The following is a 21,625-nucleotide window of genomic DNA, read 5'->3' on the forward strand; positions in this document are numbered from 1 at the left end:
ATTTCCAGTATATCTTTGTCAAGTGAGAAGAGCCAGTTACAGAGTAATACAGTTATTGTGATCCTGGATTTTTATGAAAATAAAGCATGTGTCTTACGTGTATTTTTGTATATCATGTTATTAATATGAAAACACAATGCAAAAGGATACATAATAAGCTGTTAGCACTAATTGCCTTTGTTGGGGTGAGAATGAAAGAGTTATGGAAGGATTAATAGCTTTATTTTCATAGATCTTTTCTCTGTTTCATTGATGATAATAAGTATACCATTTTTAATTAAAAACTGAAGAGCAAACAGGTCTAGAGACTCTTTGAATCACTCAGTATCGTCTTTCAGTAACATGTCCAGCACCAGAAACCAGACTTAACAATTCCGTTTTATGGCTTGTTTTATGAAAAAAAAAAAAACTCCATTGATTTATTTTCATATTTTGGATTTTCATACTATTATGGTATTTTTTCTTCCTATATCCACATGGGATTACAGATCAATTGGTAATTGGGTTGAAGGAGATAATAATAAGTATTTGTCTAAGTGTTCTATGAAGACTAATTCAGATGAGCAGAATGTTTAGAGAATTCCAACTTCTGCTCCTTGAATAGATTTTGCAATCTATTTGGAAGAATTAAATGCCAGAGGCAGCTGCTGCCCCTGTGATAGGCCTGTGTGTGACTCTGGTCCCATTGCCTAACTGCATAGGGCAATATTTCTCATACTTCATTATGAAATGGAATAATTTTTAAGTGCCCAATTCATAACAAAATGTGAGCAAAAACAAAAAAAAAAGAAAAAAGGATTTTAGATACAGAAGTATTTTTCACCTCCACTCTCACTGATCTTTATCAATGTTTGTCACTTTTAATCAAACTTTCCTTCTTGTAGGACTTTATTAACTTAGCTTCTTGACACACACTCTTTCACAGAAATCTTACCACAGTTATGCCTTCCAACTCAGACTTCCTCCCCGAGTTCCGCAGTATCTACTTTACAGATCCTCTTCATTAGCTGAACTCCCCACCTTTCCCTTCACTGTTCTCCAATGTATGCCATCTCAACAAATATTGAGGATCCTTTTAAATACTACGTGTAAGTGGAACAGTGAAGCAGAAAAAGGGGAACCAGAGAAACAGCTATCATTTATGGAAATGTACTTCAACAGCTAGCAAACAAGTGAGACCCACAGTCCCATAGTCTGTGAAGTAATTTATCCTGCCAGAAGTGATTAGATTGAGCTTGGAAGTGGATTCTCCCCCACTTGAGCCTTCAGAAATTGTGGTATCTTTTATCCACTTTGATTTTTCCTGTTTCCTTGGACAGTATTAGTTTCCTATTGCTGCTGTAACAAATTGCCACAGACTTAGTGACTTAAAACAACACAAATTCATTATTCTAGAAGTCTGGAGGTCAGAAGCCTGAAAGGGGCCTCACTTGGGTAAAATGAAGGTGTTGGCATGACTGCATTCCTTCTGGAAATCCAAGGGGAGAATCTGTTCCCTTTCTGTCTCCAGCTCAGGGAGGCCACCTGCATTCCTTGGTTTGTGATCCCTCCAGCAATATAGGAGTGCATCTTTCTCATGTTGCCACCTCTAGTGTTCTCCCTCTTCTGCCTCTCTCTTCCATTTATAAAGATCCTTATAACTAACAGTGGACCTACTCAGATAATCCAGAATAATCTTCCCATCTCAAAGTTACATAATTAGCAAACTTAATTCTATCTCTAACCTTAATTCCCCCTTGCCATTTAACCAGAATATTCCCAGGTTCTGGAGATTAGGATGTGAGTATCTTTGGGGCCCACTATTCTACATAACACATGGATTCACCCTAGAAAATGTATGCAAATCAGACGCAGACACACCAGACACATAGAGACATATAGACACAGACACCTCCCCCCACCCCCAAAAGGAGCATAGAGTGAGATGTCAGTTGGAAAGAGAGAATGTGAAAGCAGACATATGAGTAGCATGAGTGGCTATGAGGCTGGGGATATCTTTTCCGCTGAGGTGTTCTTCGGTGTTCCAACAAAATCACGCTTGTACAGTAAGAGTTTAGAGTATGAGTTTGAAAACACAGTGGACTATGAGAGTAAAATGAATTGGCTATTGAAGATAATTGATTCTTGTTCCTTCAGCTGTGTCTAGGCTGTTTGTGACAGTGAATCTCCTGATGCCGCATTTGTGCAGTGTGTCTAGAGCTGTGCAGTTGGGAAGCATCCCACAGTAGAGTGGTTCTGGACACCAGCCAAGCCCCTCCTTTCATTAACTCCCTTGCTTGGGCAAATAACAGCCTGGGTCCCTATCTAGAAAATGAAAAATTCTCTTCTTCTTCCAACATCTCAATGATTTTTATGGTCAGTGCTAGCCACAATATCATAATGCCAGGGCAAACTCCTCTCTATATTGTAGAAGTAGTCTGACTTTTATTTTGCCTTGAAAGAATAGATGAAATACCATTATTCAAGTAGATGATATGGACATTGAGAACAAGAGATTTTCCTCTATATAATGCAAGTAACTGCCTATATTAAAGCTCATTTAAATTAATACTGTATTCGTAAATGACTAAGACTAATTTTTTAAGTCACCCTGCAACAGTCAGTTGCAGGTCATCTAACTTACGAGATGTAAAATAACTTAGAAAAAAGGGAGTGCTAACAGCTCTCTGGGTAGTTGAAATGTCTTCCTGTCACTTGGATTATTTTTGAGATAGGGAAGAGATATTGGGCTTCTGTTGTGTGAAATTCTTTCTGTTACTTGGCATGTTTTCCAAGGCCTTCATGACTTGAAAGGTTAAGTGCTGGTTGTCCCTTTTTTCACAAACAGTAGCAAGTAAAAATGAGGGAAATGCTTGGGAAACATTATCTGTGAAGATAATTTTTGCTTAGAACCTGTGTTTTTACTGTGAATTGCTTTCAGTCCGAAATATTTGAAATTTAGCATGATCTCCAAACATGTGGTTCTTTCCACGCTTCAGCTTTTAGAAATTATTTTTCAACACACAGTCATCGAGAAGGCAGCATCCTTTCCTAAACGTGGTGGTATCTTTGAACCACAAGTTAATGAAAATGGACGATTCAACTGCCAGACCACAACAGTGCCTCCCGGGTCTGTAATCTTGCTTTGAGCTGGCACAAACGCATGTGTTCTACGTCTGCAGTAGAGAGTTTAGCCTTGACATTCCTTCATCCCGTGCAATATTTGTTAAATAAAAGAAAAAGACAGGAACAGACATGCTTCACCCAGATGTGATATTTAGTCAGCCTGGAAATTCTTCCACCATATCCTTATTACTGTCACCAAACAGTCCCATGCCTGTGCTGGCCTCCTGCATCCAATTTAAATTGATGACTGCTGGTGACTTATTATCCTAATTTCTCATCAGCTCATGACAATAGATCTACTGTCCAGATTAAGAGTGCTGCAGTTTATTCCCGAAGAAGCTATATTCTCAGTTGCGTGTTTACAAATTCTACATTTAATTCATTATCGCCTGTGTAAGCCACTTTAATTTTCGAGGGTTCTGAAGGTTAGAAAAAAGCAAGCCAAATCATCTTGAAAGTTTTATCGGCAAACAAGGCCACGTGTCACATTTTTATCATATTCATTTCTGGAGAACAGTGCATATTGACTAGTGACGTTCAATGTCTTCTCCCAATGCAAGCCTCCAGATAACATGGGAACCCTTGGTATTGTTTTGTTCTCCTTTCCACCTTCCCTTTTATCCCTCTCCCCTGCCCCTCTCTCTTCCCTCTCCCTCTTTTTTTCCTTTTCCAGCCTATAAGCCATATTTAGTTGTGCTAATAAAGTAATATAAAAGCAGAGTGGATAATAAATGTTTCAGTTTTACAGTATAGTCTCTGATCTGACACTATGATTTTAAAACATATAGAATGAGAAAAAAACAAAAGACTCAACACTGGATTTCAATTGGTTTTTCAATTCTTTGAATTTATAAATATTTTCGAAGCACTGAAAAATAAAGTGTAAGAGTACACTTTGTTGTTCAAGTATATGAACAATTCTCCTTAAAATAACATGTCAAGTAATAAATATTATAGAGCGAGCGTCTGTGCCAGACACTACCCTCGATGCCCCAGACCAGAGACCAGTGGTCTTCAAACCATGTGCTGCCGATGCTAGGGTTTTGCAGAGGCTCTGCAAACATTCCTTAAAATATAACTTAAACACTCTCATGTGTGTTGTTAAGTTTTTTGAGTCCACCAGTTTATTAATTTATGAAGACAGGTGTACTTGTTTTGGGGGTAGACCATGAAATAAACTCTCAACCACAGTGCACTCGGCTCATCTTATAACTTTTTTTAATCAAATGAATGACTGTATCTTTGCATTGGTCATGTTAAAAAGAAAAACTCACTTCTGTTCATGTCCCTTAGATAAATGGTGGAAGTGACAAATAATTTTACCACATTCAGAACTATGTAATCCAAAGTTGACTATGCATATTTCATGAAACATAATATGTGCAGATGTACCTGCATATAATTTATAAATATACATATCAATATGCATATATATGGATAAGTATATTGATAAGCATATTTTATAAATAGATAAATATAGATAATCCTCCAATAATTTTACTGGTAGAAATGCGTGAACAAAAAGTTTGGAGACTGCAACTCAAGAATATAAGTTCTATAAAGAAGAGGATCTTTTTAGCATTATACTTACTGAGCCTGGCACAGTTTATTGCATGTTTTGGGAGTCAGTAAACATGAATTAAATTAATCAATGATTGCTTCAACTCACCTGCATAGAGTGTAATTAAACATCAGTCAGGTCTCAGACACATTGCTGCTTTTATCTTTGTAGTCAGCTAAATGATATCAAATAATGTTTTAATGGCAAGTTCTAAAATGGTGTTATAGATAGATTTCACATGTATTTTATGTTTTCTCTGTATTTTATGTATTTAGAAGGGAGTCCAAATACTAAGTAGTTAGTACAATAGAAAGCCTCTGAATCTACATTTCCTGACTCACTGGAATATGAAATGATCCATTTCTTCTGAAAGCCCATGGTAGGATGGATATTTGAAGTTAGCAAGATGCTTGGTTGCGTGCTCTGTGCACTCCTGCCCCCTCTACTGTGCTGTGTGATAATTAAGAGCCATTTATTTTGGTTTCCAAACCTGCTTATGCTAGTTTTCCTCTTATTTACTATTACATTAAATTTAATATTGAATCATTCACATAATTGAATTGAATGTTATGTAAGGAAATGAAATATGGGGGCAAAAAGAAATGCTGTTTCTAAGAAAGGTAAGTTAAATGCTTTGGAAAATTTTGGTTAAAATCACAGTTAAGTTAGGAGTAGAAAAAACAATTATAAATTACTGGGAACTTTCATGTGAAAGTTGCTACTAAAGTATCGTTAAGTTCCTGCTATGTTTTAAAGAAATACACTAGACTTTATAGATGATGCGTTGGAGAAAGAAGGATTATAAGCAGCTCTGAAGGGCAGCTGCTTGCTTGGAAAAGGCTTTATCCGTAGTTTAAAAATGGCAACTATGTGGCCCTTTGTATCTTTTACATAAAAAATTAAATTGTTTGTATCCTTTCATAATCCTCTCCCTGTGGTTTTGTTTTTTGGGGTTTTTTTGTTTGTTTGTTTGTTTAGTTTTGTTTTGTCACACGGACTCCTTACCAGTCTAATTGTGTCAGTGACGAGGACTTCTACCATAATTCAACTTAGACATTTCCTTCTACTCCTCTTTCATGCTTCTGGGGCTACGTTACTAAAAGATCCTGGGATTGGAAAACAAGGTTTTAAACATCTTTTGCAACTTAATTTTGTGAGTCACAACTTTTTTATATTGTACAACCTAGAGAAACTTCAAAATAAGTGAAAAAGTTTAGCTGATAGACGTAAAAATAAATTTTACTCAGATTTCTCTTTTCAACTGTCTCTCAGAACAGCCTCATTGTTTTCAATGATTAACTACAAAATCCGTAAAGATCATAAATGCAAACATAAGCAAGAAATTCTAAAGCACATTTTAATACATTGGGGGATTTATGTAAGTTTTCATCTGAAGAGTGTTTATCAAAGTATATTTCAAATATTCCATTTTTGAGTGTACAAAAGTGATTCCAATCCTGCCTGGGCTTTCTAGAAACAAGAGTAAGAGCAAGACAATATCACATTGACACAAAGGAAATCAGAGGCTGGTGAGCTTACTTCCCAGTAAAGGAACAGAGGAGACTTCACATAGGAAATATAGTTTAAACTCAGCCTTACAATTTTCCGGCAGATAGAGGGAAAGGTAATTGCAGAGAGGGGAAATGCAGCAAAGGATGGTACAAGAGAAGGAGAAAGTATTTATAGAGAAGGAAAGAAGCTATTGGTCCTGGAGTCAGGAGGAAGCTGCCTGAGGGCCAAGGCATTGGTAAGTGGCTTTTTTGAGCCATTGCTGTTGCCTGAGTCTGACAATGACACCTATCACTATGGAACATCTGTTAAGACAAGTATAAGGTATTATGGGAGAACCTGTGAAGCAATGACTAATTCTCCCTGTTGGGAAGCTCCTTCATAGAGGAGATAACATTTCATTTTGACTTGACGGATATGTATTTTGGGTCTTCTTACTGGACATAATTTGAAGGGGGAGGATACCAGAGGCAGGGACAGCAATACTGATATGGTGCAATGCGAAATAATACATGACTTTAATCAAACAGTTTCACTTTGTTTTAAGGCAATTACTATTGATGTTTAAAAATAAATTCCAAATTAGTGGAATTAAGAAGTTTTCATTTACTTCTACTTTATTGGTGCTTTCCCCTTCTATTCAGAAAGTCCACTGTTAACTCAGTATTTCAGAGGCATTTGACAAAAGTGAAAAGTTAATTTAAAAAAACTTTAGATTAAAACTAATCATTATTTCTAAATAAAATGAAAAGGTAGTATAAAAACACAGTTTTATTGTGTAGAAAAATGTTTGGTCAAGTAGTATTATTACTAAAAGACCACTAAAATTGGAATCCTAAATGTTTTTGAAAGATTCCTAATTGTCGTCATATGGTTCAGTTTCATGTATGTTAGGCATTAAGGAGTTTCCTTCCATAAATCACTGAAGAATATGTTCCTTGCAAAATGGACTTTCAGTTTTATTCATTAATAAGGAAAAGAAGTACAACTGTGTTACCTTTTTTCAGTGCTGCACTGGCTTTCAGTTGAGAGGTTAGCTTGTAAATAACCAAAATGGTGACAAAATAGCTTCAGTAGTACAGAAGTGCCTCATATAACACATATAGTACAAGAAAATATGAATACAGAATATATACAGAACCATTTTAAAATATGTTGTGAGGGTTAATATTTGCAAGAATTTGCAGAATTCATGGTATTCATATATTGAGAGCTGTGATTTTTGTATATTAGGGTACTTATTTTTAACAGGACAGTTTTACATTAATACTTAAAGAAAATGGTTTTAGAAACATCAGTAAGACAAAAAAGTTACTTTTTATTCTACCATCCCCAAAATGTACTTTGTAGTATATAACTTTTATAGATACATACAACTATGAAACCTACTTTTTAAAAACTATTTTCCTATAAAATTACATTGATATATCATTTTTTAAACTTCAGTTCTCTACTTAGCATATCTCTTTAGCATCTTTTAATATTCTAAATCATTTTTCAAGAACAGGATCTTAGTGACTAACACAAATGTTATCATCTAAATGTATCACATTTTATTTAGCCAGTCATCTAAGGTTGGGATGTGCTCTGTTCATACTGTCTCTAAGGTATCCATGAGGATGTGCTGCCTGAGACCTATTCATGCCCATCTCTTATAGGACAGTACTGGAATGTAGTCAGTAAGCATCTTAAGGCTTTTGATTTGTAATGTGAAATAGCTACCCAATTTAAATGCCTACTTTCTCTAAAATCTCCCATCCTAGATGGTATCTTTATTTCATTATTGTTCTTGTTATTTTTTATTCTTTTGTAGCATTCTGCTTAAAAATCATTTCTTTGATAATGAACATGTTTTACATATATTGGCTATTTGATTTTTTATGAATTGCACATCAGTGTACTTTTCTGTGAATTTAGCTGGTGTCTTTTGTCATTTAGATTGTCAATATTTTTCTCCCCTTGTCCTTGGCTTCAGTATTTTGTTTATAGTGTTTTTGAAATACAGATATTTATATTCCGATTAGTCTAAAGATCTCGTTTCCCTGTCTAGGCTGTTAGGTGCATGCACACGTGTTTGTGTATGTGTGTGAGGTGTGGTACTGTAGTAAGTGGGCACATTAAAGGAAAAAAACTCTCAGTTAAATTTTGAAATATTAATCTGTTACATAGAATTCAGTTTCATTCAGGACAAAGTCAAAGCCCATTTAAGCAGTCCATGTATTTATGAATTTGAGAATTCACTTAAACTGCAAGGTTGAGGACTTAATAATGTTGCAGGGCTAATAAATTCTCTCTAAGAGAAAGATAATGCTCTTACAATGAGAAACTAGGACATACTCTACTCAAAATGAATGCATTTGGGTGGTTTTGAAAGTAGAACAGAGCAGAGAGTTCCTAAGAAGATGAAAAGCTACACTTATGCTAGAAGATAAAAATCAAGTGGTACGCTTGTCTTTCAAAACACGCAAGACAAATTAGGCTGTGATTGTCACAACAAAATTTTCATCTGATGAGAACTTGAAGCTGACTACATGGTTGCCAATAAATGTTTTGCATTAGAAGTGACACTGTACATTTTAGATGATGAAGTACTGTTGTTAATGGATGTAGGACTTCAGCAGTGCCAAAAATATTTCATCAAGTGGATTCTCTGCATGCAGTAAATTTCACCAAGTACAAAAATTTTATGAACAATATTTTATAAAGTATGTATTTATACATTTGGCAAAACTATAGAAAGAAGTAAAAAATGAAAAACAGTAATTTCAGGCTAGTAGTTCCTCTGGGAGAGAGGGCAGGGAGTGTAATCAGGGAGGGTGAATAGGGGCAACAAAGGTACTGAGAATGTGTCAGTTGGTGGTGGTCACACAGGTTTTTGTTATAATTATTCCATGTATATATACATTATGTATGTATAGACTTGCTTTGAATAAGTTGTTAAAATATGTTAGTGATTAATTTTTTAAATCGCAAAAGTATTTAAAATAAATATAAGAACAGTCAATATTTCTGAATGTGTCCTGTGTGCCAGGTACTTCCCTCATGTCTGGTCCCCCCCCCCATCATGTGCCCACACTGTTTGGACCTCCTACCCTTCTTGTGTGTCTGTTCTACCTCTGGTGCTCCCTCACTCCTCTCTGGTGGATGCCCTCCTGATTTGGCTGTTCAGTTTTCTCTGTCAGAAATACCTTGGCTAAATTCTCTTGCCCAAGCAGCATGTAAAATGAACATGAGCTTCTAAACTAGCCTCACCTCCAGTTTACTCACCTTGTGTGTGCCGTGTTGGCACAGAGTCTCAGACCTCCATGTTTTCCAGATGGAGAACTGGCTAGTCTAAAATACTGCTACTGTGTCAAACCTGTTAATAAAAGACGTAGAGCCTCTTCTTTCCTTTGCCTTATGTTATCAGTGGCCTTCACAGACAATGCCCCTTGCCTTTGCTGTCTACTTAAGACTGTAAAATGATTGCTTAATTTTTATCCCAAAGCTCTTTTCTCAGCTCCACACTTCTGTATTCTGCTGCATGCCCTACTTGTATATCAACCACAGATAAAAGCGGATGCTTAATTCCTCACACCCAAACCTCCTTTTCCTGTGCCATGTTTTGATGAATTGCAGGGCTACTGCCAAGTGGTACAGGTAAGACTCCTAAGGAGGCGTCTTCAAGTTGTCTCCCCTTCACCTCTCCATTTCCAGTGACTCCACCTTAGCCATCTGTTTCCTTTCCTCCTTCCTTCTGATTGTTGTAGTTTAGGGCTTCATTTTTATTCAGCTAGATTACATATGTAGTAAAAAATTAAAAATTATAAATTGCCTTCTTATTGATCTATTATATTGCCTACTCAAATTTATTCTCTACACAGAGTGAACATTCTAGAACACTGATCTATCGATATTATCCTCCTGTTCAAAAATCATGTCACCTCAATGTTCATATCAGTGGTCTCCAAAGCACAAACCTCAAGGGTGGGCAAAATAAGCCAGTGTGGGGCATGGAGAAAACATTAGAATTCATATGTATATTTAGGTTTTACTTATTTTAATTGAGATAAAATTGACATATAACATTGTGTAAGTTTAAGGTATACAATGAGTTGATTTATTACATTTGTATACTGCAATATGGTTAAGACTGTAGCTTTAGTTAACACCTCTATCACATCATATTATTATAATTTCTTTTTTGTGCCGAGAAGATTTGTGTTTGTTTTCAATGTAAAAAATTAGGAAGAAATTAATCTTTATTAGTATTAAAATATGGATTAGCTGGATTGGCACTGTTTTTTTTTCATTCAATCTATATATTCCATTCCAATCTGCATATATGTCATTGGCTATTAACAAAAACACAATATATTGATGAAAGAGGGGGAATTAAATAATTCTAGCCGTTGGCAACGGTACCTTGTTTTCTTTCTTTCAGCATATATTGACATATTGCAGTTAATGTGTGCCAGGTCAAATGCATTTATCAATTACAATATCTAGTTTTAATTAAACTAACCTTCAGAAAATGGACAAGAAACTGACAACTATTTGTGCAAAATGAAAGAAAAGGAGGGGAGGAGGGAGAAGGGGTAAAAGGAGGGGAAAGAAGGAAGAAAGGAAGGGAAAAAAGGATGAAAGGAAGGTGATACAGCTCATTATTCACACTGGAGATAAAAACAGTGATGCACTAATTAGAATAACAAGAAGTTGGCAAAACTAAAGTAGATTTTAAATTAGATTTTATAATTCGATTTTAGCAAGAAACCAGTTGGAAATGTAGATTCACAGCCACTATCTTTAACAGTAAATCTTACCAAAGTGTGTACAGAGCCTTCAGATATTAGTAATGAAAGTATGAAGCTTCAGTGATTTGCAAGTCAAGCACCTAGAACATGAAGACAAACCACTTTTTGAAGCAACTCTTGTTTGCTATAGGAGAGAGCATTTTGAAATTTGATTTGAAACTGTTTCACTTCTGTGTAACTTCATTGCTGAATAATTTCAGGACAGTTCTAAATAATCATCTATGCATTTAAAATTTTAGAAAATAAATCTTTAAATCTTCTAAATCTTTTTTTTAATATATTTTTATTGAAGTGTAATCAGTTTACAATGTTATGTTAATTTCTGGTGTACAGCACAATACTTCAGTCATGTAGGAACATACATATATTCATTTTCATATTCTTTTTCACTGTAAGTTGCTACAAGATATTGAATGTGGTTCCCTGTGCTATACAGTATACACTTGTTGTTTATCTATTTTATATATATATTAGTTAGTATCTGTAAATCTCAAAACTCCTAATTTTGAAGAGGTTTTTGTGACTTTTGGAAGCTATTTGTGAAATATAAAAACTATATTCTTTAAGCACTGTCTTTCCTACACATTATTGAAAACATTTTCTAAATGTGAAAAAGCTTCCTTTGTGGACAGTAGATTAAACAAAAGATGTTTTAAAAAATTAAAAAATATAATGTCTAATATCTTTCAATTAATTTATCAGGAAAAACAGATTAACATTAGAGAAGATGTAAATTTGCTAACCAAGTTTTAACCAAAACTATTGCGTAATTTGTAAATGTAATTGAAAAATGAGGGTTTTAATTTAGTTCATGCTTCTCGATTTGTAATTTTTCTACTTGCATTTAAGTAAGTTTGTGAGTTATCTTTTTTTCAGTTCTGACAGACATCAAAAGCAAGTGGGCAACTAATCCAAATTTAGAACCAGATTTTTAAAGCACTATTTCACAAAGTGTGAGATGTAAATTTGGGGGGGAAATCAAGCATGCTTATTTTTAAAACTATTCTATATTTCATCTTTAGCACATTTTTTAAAAAATATATTTGATTATCATACTAAGTGAAGTAAGTCAGACAGAGAAAGACTAATATCATATGATATCACTTATATGTGGAATTTAAAAGCATGATACAAATGAACTTATTTATAAAACAGAAATAGACTCACAGACAGAAAGCAAACTATGATTACCAAGGGGGAAAGGAGGGAGGAGGGATAAATTAGGAGTTTAGGATTAACAGATACAGACTACTATATATAAAATAGATAAACAACAGGGACCTAATGTATAGCACAGGGAACTATATTCAATATCTTGTTATAAGTTATAATGGAAAAGAATCTGAGAAGGAATATATATATGTATGATGGAATCATTTTGCTGTACACCTGAAATTAACACAACATTGTAAATCAGCTATAAAATAAATATGTATACTTCCATAAAAATGTATATTTGATATATGTTTAAACATATATACATAATACTAAAATAATAAACATATGTATGTATTTATTTGTCTATTTAAAACAAAAAAGTCACAAATTTAAAATACATTTGTTTTAATTTTACTGATACTGCACATTCTTTAAAAAGACTAATTAAAATTAGCATAAATTTAGGGTATTTTTGGAATATAGGATATTTAAGAAAGGTAAGATAAAATCAAAATTAAATTTTTTGATAGATAAAAAGGGCTATTCATAATCCTGACCATCTAATTTAAACAGAGTGTGTTATAAATTTCAGTATCTGATTTCCCAGTTCTCTTAGAGGAAAGTACTTATGTGGTAAGCACAGGCGTAAAAGTGTGAAGGGACAGCTGATGTCTGAGAGCAAAGGGAAAATTAGAAACTGTTTCAAAAGAGGTTACTCAGTTATACAATGCTTTTTATAATACAAGATGGATATTCACAATGGTATCAAGAGATACTATATTTTTATATTAAAATGGTTTTGACTTTCACTAAAATTACTGTTTATCACTTGAAATATTACACTCCAATATTGAAATTTTTTTCATAGTCTAAGGTATTTTTTCTCAATAAATTAGACAGCAGTCTAGTGTTCTTTTCTTGCTGGACATCTCACGTGAGTGTTTTATGAAATTATTCACTGACATGAAGTCTGTGTCCAATTTGCTTACATATCAGTAATGTCTATAATGTGTATGTGGGTATGCATAGAATGCTAATTAAAGAGAATTCATTTTTGTATATGAATGTAGTAGACAAGCATTAAGTTGGTTTAATTTCAGGTGCTTACTTGTTGTAGTTACTACATTTCAAGTATAATATTTGCTTCAAATTATGGCTAACCGGATCATTAAAGCTCCATGATGCTGGAGCACTGGGGAATGATGGGCATCTTCTAAAAGCTGACTAACAAGGTAGACAACATCAGTACGCTGTTGGATTCATGTGTATCTGTCTGATTGCTCCTGTTGAAGGAAGATGAAGCACATTTAGTGATTCATTATGTTCTCAGGAAAAAGAGAGGCACAAAAAAAGGCATAAAGTTAGATGGCAGGTATTTAGGTAGTATTTATTCGTCAGTGTAGATGGCTCATGGAATTTTTGTAAACTCTGCAGTGCTCCAAAGTCCCAATAGTTTTTATTAGGTCTTGTTGAACTTTATACTAAATAATGTGTTTGTGGTTCGTGTTCTCTCTCCTTTTCTCAGGTTTTTGGTCACTCTGTGTTTTATGTCTGATTCATCTATCGTGAAATTTTCTGATATAAATAAGTGATTATCTGAGGATAAAATATCAGTAGAAAATTAAAAGGACACTGGAAAGTACTAAGATAAGCTATCTTCCATTGGTACCTAATGCAACATTACTAAAATACTGATTTTAAAAACAAATATTCTGGAATCATGGAAGTAACTACATTTCATGTGTCTTAAACTGAATCTATATAAAAGCTAGAAAGGACACTGAGTAGACAGAATTGGTATGGTAAGTGTGTCCTGCAGCTGTGTTGGCTTCAAATATGCATTGCATGTGTTGTTCTTGAGAGCAAATAATAAAGCAGTCCCCTCATCTTCCAAGGGCATGAGAGTATTTTTTTCCTTTTAATAGTAGTCCCAAATATGAGCTTCATTTTATTTTCTTAAAATGTTTGAAATAGTGAGTAGACACTTCAACTTGAAGACACAGCTGTTCAATCGATCAAGCACAAAAGAAGCCTAACAATATCCTCAAAGTGAAATTGAAATTGTAATTATGTGAATTTTAGCTGCTGAAATTATAAATGTGGGGCCCCCTCAAGGAAAGCTGGAAAGCTGCCAACTGCATTTTACAAAAACATTCACAGATATCACAAAGAAATTTACATTTTGTCACCCTCTTCCCTTTATTGGCATGTAAACCATCTCCCTGCTCTCTGCCACTTCTTCTATTTGAAGGTGGAAGTCAGGTGGTTGGACATTGCTTTAATGATTTCCTCTCATCTGCTCGAAATGAACAGCTGCACTAAATTGTGCAACATCATTTTGAATATGCATAGACCAATTCTCAGCTCAGATTAAGAGAAAAGTGAGACTTTATCTCCTTGGCTATTTCAGTGTTTGCACTGAACATTTTTAAGGCAGAACCATTACTGTTGCATTTTGATACTGTACAGAATAGTTACGGGACCTTCAAGATATATTTTAAGTTACTTTATGTGTACTTTGAAAATTCTTAGCAATCTCTGTCAAAAGCTAGAGAATTTTTCTTTTTCAAAGTTTCCAAAAAATTCTGTTTAGTTTTTTTTATGATTACTCCTCAAAATCATTGACTGTTTTTGATTCTCAAAGATACTCATTTGCTCTTGTCAAAACCGAGTCAAATAATTAATGTGCTCTCTGACATGTATTTCTTGTTATTAGGATAAAGCTAGAACTTAGTGACTTTTCATTAGTTTTCTTTTTTTTTTATCCAATTCTTTTGTCTCTCCAGCTATACATTTGTTCTATTTTTAAATCGTTTAAATTTTTTTGAAATTTTAAATGCTTTGAAAAAGTTACCTCTCTGAATGTACCTTCTTATTACTTAAATTTTAATTTATTGTTAATAGCTTCTGATTTTTCATAAAGAATCACCAAACAAAAGGAAAAATACTGGTTATCATTTGCATTTGGGGTCAGCATCTACTGTTTAAACCAATGCTGAAAATATGGAACTTTTATCTGTAGTAATCTTATTTATTCCTTGAGGATTCTAAATGCTTAAGGATTCCTTAAAGGAAAAGTGAACATTTAAAGAGTAAAACTTGTTTTGATACCCATCATTATGAATTGTGAAGTGGCAAATGATTCTGAATTATTATCAATATTTTAAAAATATTTTCTAAATACTGATAATATGAAAATGTCATTAAATTATTTTTAAATATACTGCTTGTATATCTCAAATTTATGAGATGTCTGGGGTTAGAATTGTTAACCATGGCTGAATCTGTTGCTCACTTCTAAGACTTGATTGAATTCTTTTTGTAGCATTTGACAGTATTAGTTGTTTAAGCTTTTTGCCTTTTGCAAACTCTCCCTCCTACCCCTCAACCTGGTCCTTTTTTTCCTAGTAGTGTCTCACGTCACTGCGAGCCTCTTAAATATGTCTCGGAGTTTTATTCATGTTTGTATATTCCTTTCTCATGAAGCTTAGTCTACCCTGGATACTTCTTCCCCTGCCACCCAAGTTTTCATCTCATACCCAGGGCTCACAGATCTTTCTTCATCTCAGCTCTCACCTCTGAACTCCAGAATCATGTCATCAAGTGCTGTTAGAAATCCTCACTCAGTTGTTCTACAGGTACTTTAAACTCAGCTTATCCAAAACAGACCTTATCATTTTTCATTTTCCGCTGTTCCAACCTGATCCTAGCCCCATATTTCCTCAGCACTACTTGAAAAGTCCAGGAACATGGAAATCATCCTAAAAATAATACCATTCTTCTCACCTCATCTCCCACAATATTCAACGCTTATCAACTTCAGTTTTCCGGTACCTATAGCGGGGTGTCTCACTCAACATCCATTCCAACCCCTTTCTGTTATAACTTCTCATATTCTAGAATCTGGAAAATAACATTACATATTTCCAGACTCTCTTGCAACTAGGTTTCTACAAGTGACATAGACACCAACAAACAGGGAAGAGCTAAGCAAGAAGAAGCAGTAGTCACACTCATCAAGCATCGTATCTCCTGTCAAACCTTAATGGTACCGTCTGATTTTTCTTTTTGGACAGCTGAAGTAGAGACCCTAGCATCAAAGTTCCCAGGGAATGGAGAGTGGCTGAACACTTCTTCTGACTGAGTTGCTTTCAATTTCCATAGCCCAGCATAGTCCAGTGACTCTCCAAGATCACTCCATCTACTTTTATTTTCTATTTGTCTTTCTGTTACTCTGTACTGCAGACAAACAGAACTGCTGTTTAAGCCTAACCATAATTTCCTGTGGTCATACCTTTATTCTGTATGGTTTAGCCTAAACCATAATTTCTTGTGGTCATACCTTTATTCTGCATTTTCTTCGCTTTTAGGCTCCTAACCTCTTGTAGTCATGGTGTTCCTAGATCACTCAAATTCTGTTAATTCTCTTATCATTTTATATACATTGCAATTCTTTTGTTTACATGATGATTTTTTTCTGTTCTACTATTTTGTAATTTTCTTTAAGAAATGGTTAATATTTTTCCTTGTATCCTCGCAGCTTTTAGCTTTTGGTTTTGGGACCTTGAATATGTAAATATTTTGAATGAATGGTTTTGATTAAGAATTAATGAGATACAACTGTAATTATTGACCAACATTTTATATTGTGGTAAAATACATGGAACATAAAATTTGCTTTTTTACTTTTTTTTACTTATACAGTTTAATGGCATTAAGTACATTCATATGGTTGAGCAGCTATTCATACCATCCATCTCCAGGACTTTTTCATCTTTCTGAACAGAAACTTTGTACCCATTAAACCAAAACTTCTCATTTCACAATAACTAGTCTCCACCCCTGGGAACCAACCTTCTACTTTCTACCTCTATACATTTGACTACTCTGGGTACCTCATGTAAGTAAAGTCACATGCTATTTATCATTTTGTGACTACTTACTTCACTTAGCATGGTGTCTTTAAGGTTCATCCAGGTTGTCACATGGGTCAGAATTCTATTCCTTGTTAAAACTGAGTAATGTTCCATTGTATGGATATACCACATTTTGTTTATCCATTCGTCTGTCAATGGGCACTTGGGTTGCTTCTACCTTTTGGCTGTTGTGTATATGCTATGAATATGGGTGTCAACATATCTGTTCAAGTCCTTGCTCTCAATTATCTGGGCATATACCCAGAAGTGGAATTGCTGGATCATATGGCAGTTCTATATTTCACTTTTTGAGGAACTGCTATACTGTTTTTCATAGGGGCTCTACCATTTAAATTTCCCACAAGCAATGCTCTAATTTCTCCACATCCTTGAAGACACTTTTTATTTTTGGTTTTGGTTTTGGTTTTGGTTTTTTATAGTAGTCATCTTGGTTGATATGAAGTAGTATCTCCTTGTGGTTTTGATTTACATTGCCCTAATGATTAGGGATGTTGAGCATCTTTTCATGTGCTTATTGGCCATTTGTATGTTTTCCTTGGAAAAATGTTTATACAAGTTCTTTGCCTTATTTGTTAATAGGAGTTGTTTGTATTTTTGTTGTTGAACTATAGAAGTTCTTTTATATATTATGGATATTAATCTCTTATCATATATATGATTTGAAAATATTTTCCATTTTACGAACTGCTTTTTCACTCTGTTGGTAGTGTCCTTTGATGTGCAAAATTTGTAATTTTGATGAAGTCCAATTTATCTAGATTTTTTTGCCTATGCTTTTGGTGTCATATCTAAGAAATCATTGCCAAAATCAGTGTCATGAAGTTTTTCTCCGTTTCTTCTAAGAGTTCTATATTTCCAGATCTTATGTTTAGGTCATTGATCCATTTTGAGTTCAATTTTAGATTATGCTATAGGGTAAGGGTCTAACTTCATTCTTCTGCATTTGGATATCCAGTTTTCTCAACACCATTTGAAAGACTGTTGTTTCTCCATTGAATGACTTGGTACCCTTGTTGAAAATCATTTGACCATACATGTGAGGGTTTATTTCTGAGCTCTCCCATTCTGTTGGTCTGTATGTCTCTCTTTATGCTGGCACCATAACTGTTTGATTACTTTGTATTAAGTTTTGAAATCAGGAAATATGAGACCTCCAACTTTGTTCTTTTTCAGAGTTGTTTTGGCTATTTGGGGTGCCTTGAGATTCCAGATGAATTTTAGTTATCAGCCATATTTTTTGTCCTCTCTTTCTCAGCCACGCAAATGGCCATAAGAATAAAAGAATATTGCATATTTAGGGATATTAATAATGCCTGAACCATTAGAATACAAAGAAAGGCAGTGTTGTGTAATGGAAATAACCCCAGAATAGCATTGGAAGTTGAAAGATTCTGCTCTAACCTCTAACTAGCTATGCGGTCATCAGCAAGCTATTTATTCTACCCGGGTTTCAGTTTCTTTGTTCTTATACTGAGAGTATTAAAATGGATTATGTCTAAAATGTGTTCCAACTCTGAAATTTTTATGAAAAATAAAACCTTTGGAAACTCTGCATGATAGTGTTTTAGTTCCTTTCCCTATCTACTCCCAGTTAATACTATGATTATGAAAAATAGTTCTTCTCTCTATTGAATGTGTATTATGTGTATCCCTTCCTGTGGCAGAGGGAAATCTCTGTTGTGAATTCTGTACATGCATATGTTTGTTAATGTTCCATCAATCAGGAGGTTGATGAGGTGGAAATTTAACAAAGGATGAAAGACAAGTTGTACCCAGGTGTGCAGAAAGGAGTGAGTTGGGTAAACAAGAAAAATCACAAGGGGTTAGCACCAGAGGCAAACATTTATGAGAGGCCAGTGAAGGAAAGGAGGTGGGAAGCCTGTAGGACTGGAAAGTTTGGGCCTGGAATGCTGGAATGTGGGGCAGTAGAGGACATTTCTACTAAGGCATCTGAGTGAGAATTAGGACTGCCCACTTCTTCAGTTGCCTAGGGACCTAGTGATATAGAAGCAGAGAAAAAGAGAGAGCTATTCCTGAAATGTTGAAAGGGAAAAGTAAAGCATAAAAACAGGATGAAATTAGAAAGAGAATGTAATGTAGCATGGGACTAGCCAAAGGTAAATTAACAGATGACAAAACATATAAAATGCATAATGTGATCCTGACCAGTAACTATCACGTACTCAGTAAAGTCAACTAAGCTCGTGAATGCTTTGTGTGGGAGACATTTCGGTGTGTGCCAACTGACAAAGGGCTAATTGTCATGCCTGCATCCATGTAACCCAATACGGAAGGAGCCCTTGGGAATTCTAGAACCTGGAGAATATTAGACCACTAGAAGTTTCCAGAACTTTGGGGAAGGCCTTGGAAACATAACCTCAAGATCTGGTGGAGAATAAAGATATGAAAGAGAGAAAGGAACAATTAGCTTTTGAATGGGCTGAATTCAGTGGGATATACAAAAAAAGGTAAATTTTATTTTTCTCTAACCACTGGTTTCAGATTTGTTCTGTGGAATCTGCCTTCCTTTTCCCTGGACCATATCACAGACTTAGTTTTCTGGGGATTTTTTCCCACTAAAAATAGTCTTATGTTAATTCAATTTCACTTTCAGTTTTTGAAAGTCCTGTCCAGTCTTAATCAAACCTTTAGTCTAATGTGCAATTATTATTATCAGATAAGGTCTCACCTTACATTTGGTGTAGGAAGCTGTGATCTGTTTTGTGGCTTATTTTATATTCTTTTGAACCAGTCTCCCTCTGTATCTGGTTCCTCATGTTGGAGAAAGAGGGGAGAATGGTCTTTTGTGATTGGTGCAGTTATATTCAGCATCAGTTTCAACCAATTCTTTTGGTTATGAGTCATGTCCAAAAGATGATCTCCCTCATGGAATATGCCACTGGGCTATTCAGAGGACCTCTCCTCACCCATTCCAACCATGGCAATACCCACTATACAGCATCTCAGTATAATTGATGCAATTTCTAGTTAATCTCTTTGCAATACCAGTTCAATTTCTTTCTCCCACCATACAATCTATTAGACTTAAGGAAGAATATTATGGGGCATTAACTACCTCTGTGACACTGGGAAATTTACCAGATATCTGAACTTCCCATTTGTAAACTTGGAACTGTACCCTCCACTCGTAGCTACACTAATTTGACATATAAAGTGCTTAGAACAGTGCCTGGCACATAGTCTGTAATATTGCCTTTTATTTGGAGGGCTGAGTTCCTTTTGTCCCAATAAGATGTCTTCTAATATAAATAAGAGGAGAGGGAAGTTCTCAAACCTTCCACCTGAAGGCTTGACCCACGAGAATGGAAGCATTCTTATCCTGCCTCACTGCCGACCACTGCCTCCTGGCTATACTGCCTTATACCACTCCAGTCACCCATCCTAGGGGAAAAGAGCAAAACAAAGCTCTCTGTATCCTACAAATTTTTCTCTTCATAACTCTCTATTTGTCTTTTAGCAGGGAAGAGAAAAGAGAGCGTTTGATGGAGAGAGGGATCTGTCTAGCTCCTCAGTAAATCCACCTGCCTAGCATCTCTCCTTAGAATGTGGGAACACTTGTCAACTGGTATCTTCACTGTCAAGTTTTAATTCAGATTCTGAGGCAACAGATGTAAAATTTTATTTAAAATCCTATTTAGGAGCAACATTTTCAGAATGGAGATTAAAGAACAAAGAAGAAACCATTTCAACCCTTGGGTGGTAACAACTATCTAATCAATTGGTCCTTCACTTTAAATCACAAGCAGCAGGTTGACTCTTGAAGGTTTTATTTTTTATTCTCCAGTTATAAATCTCATTATTGTGCTTATAATATGCTTAATTTTTTATATTCAACTCCATAAATTTGATTTACAGGGGCATTTTTTGGGAAGCAGGAAGAAAGGAAGTGGGACTTATTTTCTGAACGTCTTCCCCACATTCTAATAGCCATCAGAGGAATATTTGAAAGATACTCGCATTATTTAAAATTGAGTTTTAAATAATGTGAGTATGAAAGTCTCAGGAACTATAGGTTCAATTTTAATTTAAAACATAGTATTTTAACAGTAGGATCAAGTTGTCTGTCTGAAGAAGGTAATTTTCAAACTGTTAGTGTTCTTTGTTTACTCCAAATATATGAAAGATGGTTGGAGATTTTAAATACACCCCATCTGTTGAACAAGTTTTTCTGCTCAACTTACTGAAAATTATGGGAAAGAAGTGTCATCACTTACAAAGTGCTATAGCCTCAAGATCCTTAAAACACTCTCAAATTTCTTGGTTACATTTTTATTTTATTTTACTTTACTTTGATTAGTGAGCTTAAGAAATGAATATCTCCACTTGCCCTTGCAAATGCTCTGGGTTTGATTCCCTCTTACTATCTCTTCATGTCTCTGGTAAATAAACCATGTAGATAGAGTTGTAAATGATACAGGTGAGATGATTTTTGGAGAACAAATCAGAGACAGGTTGATAGATTCAGTCTCATGTTTTAAGATTTCAGTTCTTAGTTAAAGTAAGTATGCATGAGACAATCAAATAATCTAGCCTTATCAGAT

The 21,625-nt window shown here is 34.8% G+C and overlaps 1 protein-coding gene and 1 long non-coding RNA gene across 3 annotated transcripts in view; both read left to right on the plus strand.

Annotated features, from left to right (window-relative positions):
* CFAP299 (cilia and flagella associated protein 299) overlaps positions 1-21,625 on the plus strand; it is a 493,878-nt gene that overhangs the window by 246,659 nt on the left and 225,594 nt on the right. The window lies entirely within an intron of this gene.
* Positions 19,423-20,767, plus strand: LOC140700251 (uncharacterized). The gene is made up of 2 exons (XR_012078617.1): positions 19,423-19,531; positions 20,542-20,767. It is a non-coding gene; the product is annotated as an uncharacterized lncRNA (long non-coding RNA).

The sequence above is a fragment of the Vicugna pacos genome, chromosome 2 (assembly GCF_048564905.1).
Source record: "Vicugna pacos chromosome 2, VicPac4, whole genome shotgun sequence".
In the NCBI taxonomy this organism is placed as follows: Eukaryota; Metazoa; Chordata; class Mammalia; order Artiodactyla; family Camelidae; genus Vicugna; species Vicugna pacos.